The sequence below is a fragment of the Symsagittifera roscoffensis genome, chromosome 2, assembly GCF_963678635.1.
Source record: "Symsagittifera roscoffensis chromosome 2, txSymRosc1.1, whole genome shotgun sequence".
Lineage (NCBI taxonomy): Eukaryota > Metazoa > Xenacoelomorpha > Acoela > Convolutidae > Symsagittifera > Symsagittifera roscoffensis.
Genome location: NC_087063.1, coordinates 9,386,367 through 9,397,902, shown reverse-complemented (window position 1 = coordinate 9,397,902; position 11,536 = coordinate 9,386,367).

Here is an 11,536-nt window from a genome sequence, read left to right as displayed (position 1 = left end):
TCAAACAATCGAAATCAGAATTACCTGAACAATCGATCAAGAAATAATTCATATAATAGATCAAACTATCACAGATCAAACGATAATTATCAAAAAAGATCACAAAATAATTCACAAAATCGAAACTCAAGTTACAATAATCGATACAGAAATTATTTCCAGTCACCACACAGGAATAATAACCTTTACCATGATTCTAAACATCGATACAGAAGTAGCACACCAAAACATCAAAGACATATTAATCAAGTTAATCAAGTGCAGACAAATGAAGCAACAACATCAGACCCCCCAGGTATTGATGACACAGGAAGTAACGAACTACAACTAAATCATATAAATTGTGAATCGTGAGAAAGTGATACAGAAATTACCATCTCTGTAAATATGATAACAGTCGAAAACGACTATGAACCTATCATATATGAACAAGCTTTTACTTCACATATATATGAAAATCAGTTGGAACTCCTTCACAATTACTATATTGGACCCAGTGATACTACACAAACTACACAAGAAGTAAATGAAATTAACACGGTAATTAAACCCGATGAAAAAGATGAAACACAATGCTCAAACACAAAACATATTTATCAAAATATACAAAAAGAACAACCCAGAGAAAAAATTTGGACAATTCCATTTCTCTTAGAAAACCCAAGAAACAAAGAGTTTCAACCACCAGATCTTGAAATTGATTTTTTGATTGATTCAGGAGCAGAATCAAATATAATTAATATTCCCACATGGAATGAAATCAAAACTTTACATCCAAAATTAACGCCTCTTGCAACCTCTAGTAAACTAGCAACAGCACAAGGATCAACATTAGTAGTTTACGGAAAAATCCAATTATTCCTTCTCCCCACGAGAACAATGGAACAAAACAAAATTTTAAACAAACCGTTTAAACAAATATTTCATATTACTGATATTAAGCACAATACCATTTATATCTAAATATATACCAACAATTTACATCTTAAATAGTAAAATACTAATCAAAGATAAGTACACAAAAACAAAAAATACAGCCCTAACATTCTTCCAAAGAATAAACAAACAACCACCATTCTTCTCAAAATTTTACCCAATTTACAATCAACAACGGAAACACTTGAAACCTTTATCAGGAAATATATGAAATTTTTCAATAAAACAAGTTCACCAGTATGATAAAAGTCAAAATAAACAACAACTTTTTATGTCAGACTTCCAGTTTAAACCTATTCACAAATTTGTCATAATCACGATCTCATCCATAAAATATTTGAAAAACACGAATTCCGACGTCATTTCCTCACACGTGTATAATAATACACCATATCAAGTTTTATTACCCATAGGACTTTTAGGATATTGCGAAACAAATGCTACAATTTCACCTATAATTGAAGTAGCCTACCGCGTTAATAATATACTCCAATTATTAGATATTTGCCAATCCACAATTCTTGACGAAGAATTATCCATAAATAATATAATAAGTCATGAAAAAAGAAACACAGATTACTTCACAAAAACACCATATTTTAAACCAACCTTCAATATAACAAATTACACAAAAGAACAACAAAAAATTTCAACAATGTTTAATTTTGAACATTCACAAAATACACAAACCGAATTTGATAAATTAGCAAAGCAACTGTTAAAATATTCAACAGTCTACACAACATCAAAATTTGACGATGGAAAAATCAGTTCATCACTACATCTCCCGTTGAAACCCGACGCAGTTTTCAAAAAACAAAGAGCTAGTACAGTACCAATTCACTTACACGAAGAAGTAAATAGATTACTTGACATCTTAGAACAATACAAAATTATCTCACCAGTAAATAAGGAAGAACATCCAAAATGTAACACTTTTATCAACCCTGTTATCATTCTAGCAAAAGGCGAATCACTAAAAATAGTTTTAGACGCTAGATATCTCAATTCACTAATTGATGAATCAAAATGCAATTGGCCTATTGAACCAATACAAGTTATCTTAACAAAGATAAATGGAAAATACTTTACAATCACAGACATGAATAGTGCATACAATCAAATGCCACTAGATGAACAATCACGACGTTTAACACAATTTGTTATTGGAAATCAACAATATGAATTTAATCGCTTATTCTATGGAATATCCATAGGACCAGCAGCTTTTTCAGCTTTTATGAGTAAAATTTTTAGACCACTAATACTCAAGAAAAATGCAATCACCTATTTAGACGATGTTTTTATGCAATCACAAACCAAAGAAGAAATGTTTACAGTTTTAGAACAATATCATAAAATACCTCAGAACGAAAATCTGAAGGCCGCTCTCGATAAATCACACTTCTTTCTAACACGAGTTAAATTTTTAGGACATAATATTGAACGAAACACTATCACTCCATTAAAATCACGCATTGATGCTATTCAAAAATTTCAGCCACCAACAAACAAAAAGGAAGTCCAAGAATTCCTTGAAATGTTGAATTTCTTAAGTAAATATGTTTATAAAATGCAGTTTTACTTAAGACCCTTCTATAATACCCTCGGACAACAAAATAACTTTGAATGGACCACTGAACATCAAACACGATTTGAAGAAATTAAAAAAGTTTTAACTGAACAAATTTCAAATACAGTTCCAGACCCAAATCCACCATTCTATGCAATGTGCGATGCTTCAAATTTTGGCATCGCCGCAGCATTGCCACAATCACATAGTGGTACAAATAAAATGAACCTTATATCAGCAAATTCACGATTATTCACTCAAGCAGAGCTACGACTCTCAACTCTAATGAGAGAATGTACAGCTATAATTTATACACTTACAGAATATGAATTTCTGATAATTGGATCAAAACACCCAACAGTTCTATTCACAGATCATAAACCAATTATTTTTCTCTTTACACAAAAGTCAAATCCAAATCATAGAGTTTATAGATTTCAACTAATTCTAATGTAATTTCCAAACTTACATATAGTTTGGACAGCAGGAAAAAATCTCGCGTTACCAGATACATTAAGTCGAAATACGCCACTTGAATTACTCACACCATAGATTTTATGCCAGCCATAGATTTAAAAATTGGAACATTTTTCTTAAACCTAATTTTAGTACACAAAAAAGAATCTCCAAAAAATTACAACCACTTCGAAAAGGACCATACCAAATAATTGCCAGACGCACTGAAGTAACATACAAACTCACAGATTCATTTAAAAAAGAAACTGTTCAACATCGAAACAATTTATTACCTTACTACCCAAAAGAATACGCATTACGCGAATTAACCCAATTTTATTCCTTTACAGGTTTAAAAGATATTCACAACAATACGCATACTTCAATTGCTTTGGCCACTGCTGCAAACTAAAATCATCATTCGCATACTAGCCAAATTACTAACAACATCAGATATGATATCTTCCCCCACGGCTTTTTCCCAGACGATTAACAGGTAAGTATAATTTAAAATACTCTTCACTAATAAATTTAAATTAGGACTAACCATTTTTTATTAATGTTTCATTTATATTTCTAGTCTTCACACCACGATCACCTAAAAAACAGAAAAGAAAAATGAAAATACAAACTTATTAAAATCTCTTTTAATATTCATTAATTTCTTGCACTAAATAATGTTAAAAATTCATACCAAATGTAGTAATTTAATCTATAAATTATTTCCCCATGAAGCAGTAAAATTAATTACAAAGAAAACTTATAATTTTAAATTTCCCCCAAACGCAGTAAAATTCAAATTCTATGCAATAAACTGATAAAATGAGAAAGCAGTACTAACCTTTTGATATTTTCATTCAATCGCACATGAATTCTATCCAAACTCGCGCAGCTCGCCCACGAAGAATTGTTTAAATAATGATTTTAAGTTTCAAGTTTTCACACTCAACAACTCTAACACAGGATAACAAGTTTCAAACTTTCCTTTAACCCGGTTGGAAAGGATTTATATACTAAACCAAACTATCCAACGCAGCTTACTAAACACCACAAATCATAAAATAACAGCTTGACTAAGAAAAGAAAACCAACGGTACCCAAACCGGATTAACCCAGTTTAAAACTGGATAATTTATTCTTTTGAAGACTATTATAAAGCCTAAGAAAGAAATAAAAAAACACGAAAAAGTCGCAAGACAAACCCATACCAAAAACATTTTGATTTTTGAAAAAAGGACACGACCAAAGTAACATAAGAAAGACCAACATAAACCCAACATAAAACGTTATCACATAACAGGACCTCTCAAAGAAACAGCACGAAATCATACTCCCACTCCTGGCCTAACCCACCAGAGAGGACATCCTATGCATGCTCTATAGCCGGCCTAACCCATCCACGCTTTGTGACCACACTTCTATTTTTAATAAGAGGTACTCAAGGGTGAGTAACTCTTCAAAATAATCGAACTAAAACAAAACGCTTTTGTGAAAACGACTAACTAAAATCATGATTAAACAATAGAATTAAAATAATTTTATAAAATGTAAATCATACTTTGCAGTATATAGATCAATACACAACAACAAAGAGGAATATCCAAAGACTAGATGATCCCATCACACTCGAACAAAAGAACGGCTAAGCACAACCGACATGCCGTCCACAATCACAACTCAAAGGATTTAGAGTACGACTTGACTCCGCAGAAAAGGACTTCATTGAACTAGACCAATGACCACCTCGATGTTCAAGTATACGTACAGATCCGAGTTATGAGGCATCCCTTCCACACACGATCTCCACGCCATTCCCAGACGAGGTTGCACACAAAACAAGTTCTCTACATAATACAGAAAAACCCGTCATAGCAAATCATTTTGAAATCAGATTGATTTCATTGGGGATCACATTCGTTGTCAAAAGACGACGCAACGATTTTATGTCCCTAACTCCAGCGTCCTGGATTTTCTTCTCCAAGAGGAACCGAACAAGAATGTGATGTTAGCCAAATACCAATGTTCATCATCCATCCTTCAAATTGCAGAAAGATAATTCTAAAAAACTCTGTAAGAGCCAGATGGGTGGAACCTGATCTAAACTTCATTTTGTAATTGGATAAATTGGATATTTTACCACTTAAAATATTTAAAATTAACCAATCATAATCCATCTAACTAACAACCCACTCATTTTGAATTTAACTTAGAAATTAGTTGCCTCTCCAAGAGAACTTCAGCTGCCGCAATAAACCAGTATACCCTAGATCTATTGAGCCTAGCAGAGACTAGTTAAACACCCTGAGACTAGTAAGTATAAGAGTAAGATTAGGATCGGTATTAGACTAAGAAGTTGCACGAATCTATCCGGCCGAAAATAAGATAGCGTGACAAGCAGACGGTGTACCCTATCCGAAATTACTCTATGAGTTAACCAAATAGGTCCTATGTCAAAACGCTCATAAAAATGCACAAGGTTACTGTCAACCAAACAAAGATTCAATTTGTTATAATCTGCCCTTACACACACATGATGAAGATCATTTTCATCATCCACAAATTCTGAATTAGCCTCCGGCACACATACCAAATGAATTTTAAATAGAGATAAAAAACACAATGAAATCTACCAAAAAGTAACACAGAAATTGTTACAAAGGCAAAACATTCACGTTTTATGCCAGCCACAGATTTAAAAATTGGAACATTTGTCTTAATACCTAATTTTAGTACACAAAAATGAATCTCCAAAAAATTACAGCCACTTCGAAAAAGACCATACCAAAAAATTGCCAAACCCACTGAAGTAACATACAAACTCACAGATTCAACTAAAAAGAAACTGTTCAACATCGAAACAATTTATTACCTTACTACCCAAAAGAATACGCATTACGCGAATTAACCCAATTTTATTCCTTTACAGGTTTAAAAGTTATTCAAAACAATACGCATACAGAACAAGATAATGTACACCTCTAAATAATTTTGAATTTTTACATTTTCAAGATATCATGCTGAAACATACGCAACAATTCTAGTTCAAATTCAGCCAATAGGATTCACTCAAATCCGTCAGCTTCAATATCTCTAACACAAGTTACTAGTCGATAGATATTAATCTCCAGGCATATCTATAACTATAACTTTACAACCTCCAGGTCAAAAATAAGCAATTCGCTAAAATTTGACAACTAAAATAAAAACCACCATAATATTGCAACCCTCCCCTATCTAATAACGCAAAGATCAACAATATTTTTTGAATTTAGACCTCAAAAACCCTCCAACCAAAAGTGGCAAATTAGCCTATAATAAAAAAGGACCATAACCATTTGGCCTAAAGTACAAATATTTCAAAACTACCCCAGATTACCCAACAAATAAAAACGAAGAAGACCTCCCGAACACCATAAAATTAGCCTCCAACAATTTTTCACAAAATTCAACCCACTTGTCAAAAAATCAATAAATAATCCGATCACACTTGAATTTCGCCCCAGAAGTTCAAAAAAAACTCGACGAACGAATCATTTCTTAATTGCTTCTCTTTTTAACAGTCGGCACCTCAAAAAATATAATCATAAACCTTTTCATAAAATTTTTTATTCTATTTAAACTTTTGCTAATATTTTTTATTGAAAATTTTGAAGCCCTTTTTTTTCTACCCCCTATTTGAAATATATCTTCAACTTTCCCAAATCATTGACCACATTCACAGGCACGATAATTCAAAGTCTATTTAAATGATACGAACAATTTTTACTAGAACAGATTTTTTTTTACTTTTCGTAATTTCATCACATTTTTATCATCCCTAATTATGACAATGTGCAAATGTGTAAAAAAAGGCAATAGTCACATTCGCCTTAGCAACAGTCGTTTTAATTCTTTTCATCGAAGAATATTACAATAAGCATAAATCTTCCCACTAAGACACAGATTAATTGGACACATTTCCAAAATTGCTAACCAACCACCACCAAAACAGTCTTCACCGACATCTTCCCAAGAAAACCCAGTCATACCCAAAACTACCCAAAACCCCCCAACATCCACACGAGTTTCTCTCAAGATAACCCGTACACTTTTGAAGAACGTCACACCCGCGTATCCGAACCACTAGAACCGGTTCAGTGACAAGCATCCCTAAGTGAACCAACATATAATTTGTACCCCACATTACAACAAGATTCAAATCGACTAAAGCAAATTAGCCAAAATCAAAATACAGTTGAAGTAAATAGACAAATCATACATCCGCGAAGAAATAGAAATTTTCAAACACCCATTTTGATATACCCCAATATACACCAAACACTTCAGAAGTTTCAAGTATTACACTGCCAGAAACCCCCACACTCCTTTCACAACACAGCACCTCAAATATACCATCAAACTACTTAGGTTCAGCACCAACATCTGAACAAATCCGTGAAAATCCTTTTAACCCCCCCCCCCCAATCCCACCGAACGACTACCATATTGGACAACACACTCATATACACAAGGTGAACCGAAAAGAGTAAATGAACCAATAGACATTTCTTCTGATACAACGCTATCATCATTACCAGAAACACTATCACTCCCGTCAACACCATCATTAAGCCAAATTTCACCGACATTTTCCCCTATAAATTTCCCAAACAACCTCGACGCTAGATATCGAGAACAATCATCATCAAATATCACTTTACGATTAGATTGGAATACTTTCGTAGCACCTCCCCAATTATTTGGACAACATCAAGAAAATAACCGACTCCACAGTTGGCACTAAATAGATTACAATATAGACAAGATATCTACGAAGATATTCGAGAACAAAACATTCAAATACTCCAACAAAACAGTCTCCAATTAAAAATTGAAATCACAATCAGACTTACTAATTTTGTTCAACACCCCTATCCATTAAATCCACCAAATATAACAGCTCAATCGCTACCACCACCATTTATAACAACTGAAATAATATATAAATACGATAGATATACAAAAAACACAATTGGATACATAACATTTTATAACCCATACTCCGGAATATCATACACATGTATATTCTAAAAATATTAACATTTCAACCCATCCTTTTTCTATTATTTTCCGACCAAAACACAAATCCATCTCCTCGCACAGGACCTCAGGATTTATTAGTACCACACTATGATTGTGAAGAAAACGAACAAAAAACATTACACAAGTATGCAATAATTCAAGTATCACAATGCGAAACAGAACCACAAGCTATAGAAACTACAAATGTAATAGCAGCATTGTCTTCAAAAGCCCGAGCAACAACAGTCACAGGATATAAGTTTACAGCATCCTTTTCTGAAAAGAAAGTACAGTGTTCACAAGTTTCCAATGGAAATAAAAACCGACTTGATCACGAATCATTTTGCCAGAGTAACATAGAACGACTTTTACATCTAAACCCCGATGATTGTAAAAATGAATTACTCAGACTAAATCTAACAAGAAATAAAAAGACAGACAGAAAAATAGTAAATTTTCAAGTCTTTGCCGGTTCTGTAAATCAAGCAGAACATGAACGATACCAAGGACATATTAAATTAGACGAAAAATACCCATATAATGGCGCACACGGACGATTAACTTATGATATTCACGATAAACACTGGATACCACACATTGGGATAAATAATCCCTCAAACTGCAAAGCAGATACAAAAAATTACAGGATATCAAGAAATAATGTTTTTTGATTTGAAAATACAACTTGAAAAAATACAACTCACACGAGATTTAACTGATAACACCATGATCTATCAAGGAATTAGATTGCCTTGCAAAAATGATCAAGGTTATTGTGACCCTACAACAAGAACCCAAGCAACAATTGTTTAGTTTCCCGAAGATACATGCACAAAATTTCAAGTAGCAAAAATACACTCTCGAATGATAAAATTCCATGAAAAATATTTTATTGAATCAATTCCATACGAAAAATTGAACCCGTCTCGCAAACAAAGCAATAATTTCAAAAATATTCATGATATAGAAAATAAATTGACACGTTTTCAAATCTACCACGAAACAGAATTTGCATGTAAATATAGCAATCCACTTTATAAAACACAAAACTCTGAATTACTTGTCGAATACGAAAAAAAAAGTTTCGACCTGAACACTGGAAAAATAAAAGTTGACCCTCATGCAACAATTCATCCTATTAAGGAAGGAACATCATACGTCCCAGTGATTTTTTATAAAAGCACAGGTCAACCTGGTGGAAAGCTAAAATCATGCGATAGTAAAAGCACACGTTTACAAGAATTATCACTAATGAATAGCACCTACTTTGGTACTATACATTATGATATTCACTTAGATATGAAATTAGACTACACAAGTAGTAGAATTTTCCAAGAAATGTCACTTTCTGAATTAGAAACTCTCGATCAACTATGCGAATTAGAACGAATACAAATTTTTTAATCACTCGCATTAGCAGTATTAAAAATACCCTATGCAGGATACTTATTATCAGGAAATAGATCAAATTTTTTTGATTATGAAGGAAACATTTTATGGTTTAATACTTGCACCAAAAAAGTATCACCTTCATATGTTTTTGAAGATAAACGTTGTTATACAAGAATCCCATATTCTACAAAAAAAAGTACATTTTGTCGACGCACTTTCAAGACGAACATATTTTTAGGAGACCGAAGTCCCATGTGGAACAAAAAACAGCCACAATGTCGGACAATTAAACCCTGACGAAGATAAACACTACCTACTTACACCGTATCCTACATTAATGCAACCACTAAAATAGTTTTCACCACAAAGCATCAGAGCTATCGCTCGTAACCCAAATATTGATTTACAATCAATTGGAATATATTCTAAATCTGAAATACAATATCACATTAGAACCCAACAATTTCAAGAATTACTAACACAAATGGACACAATACAACGACAATCAATCGACCAAAGTTTAAGAAAACTTGCCAAAACGGCAGGATTTGCAGACATTTATACACAAGACTACAGTGGATATTTTAAAGATATTAAAGATTATATATATTTAAACGGTGAAAAATACAGACCACAAGATATTCAGCCATAAATATTTTTAGTTTTGTAACCTTAAAAACGAAATTCTTGCCTTTCTAGGATGGCCATATTACATCTTAGAAAGATTGACTGTCTTGTAGGCAATATTTAACTTTATTGCATTTCTTTTCTCACTACTAAAAGGACTCTATAACACATGCGCAATACACACACAAGTAAACAGACAAGCAAGCGTAGCACGCCTATTATTTGCAGGATTTTTTGGAATATTTTTATCATCAATCAACAAAATACTCTTAGATGCACAAATCAAAGAATATAATACAAAACTATCCACAAGACCAAATACATATGACGAAGAACATAGAAATAGAAATGCAACACCTACAGCACCACAATTACCAGCCCTACCTCAAAACCATCCATAATCATTAGTCTCCCGAACTTTTAGAAATCTATCAATCACAAACCCTCCTAATTTTAGATCAAATACAGTACAAAGCCCCAATCAACACATAATAACGCAACACCCACGAAATGAGGATACATTTGAACAAACTATTGAACAACCCCATACCACCACTTTTCAATCTCAAAATAATCATTTTCTTAGCCCACGATGAGCAGACAAATTGGATCCCTCCATCGCTCAAATTCCCATCCAGCCAACCTCCAAACTCAGATCCCCATTATCCCACTTTTTGCTTTCCCGCCACCCGATTCTCCAGTTATTAATATACCATCAAGCATTAATTCTGATACTAACTCAGATATTTCAGTTTTTCATACCATCTCACAATTTAATAACTCCGATATAGAAACTTCCGGTGAATTTGCTGATTCCGAACCATCCCTTCCCACCTATACCCAAACTTTACCCATAATTTTTTAACTCACCTATATATTTTTTCAGCTTTGTAACTTTAAAGAACAAAATTCTTGCCTTTCTAGGATGGCCCTATTACATCTTAGAAAAATTAACTATCTTAAACGCAACGTTTAATTTTATAGGATTTCTTTTCTCACTGTTAAAAGGAATCTATAACACATGCGCTATACACATACAAGTAAATCGCCAAGTAAGTGTAGCACGTATACTATTTGCAGGATTTTCTGGAATTTTTCCATCATCAATCAATAAAATACTTCTAGATGCATAAATAAAAGAATATAATACAAAAATATCCACAAGACAAAACACTTATGACGAAGAACATAATAATGTAGATAAAACACCTACAGCACCACAGATACCACCCCTACCACAAAATCATCCATTATCATTAGTTCCCCGAAACTTTCGAAACCTAGCAATCACAAATAATCCAAATTTTAGACCAAATACAACACAAAGTCCCATCCAACACATAATGACACATCATTCACAAAATGATAATACATATGAACAAATTATTGAACAACCTCATACCACCGTTTTTCAGTCTCAAATAATCATTTTTGTAGCCAACGATGAGCCGACAACTTGGATCCCTCCATCGCTTAAATTCCCACCCAGCC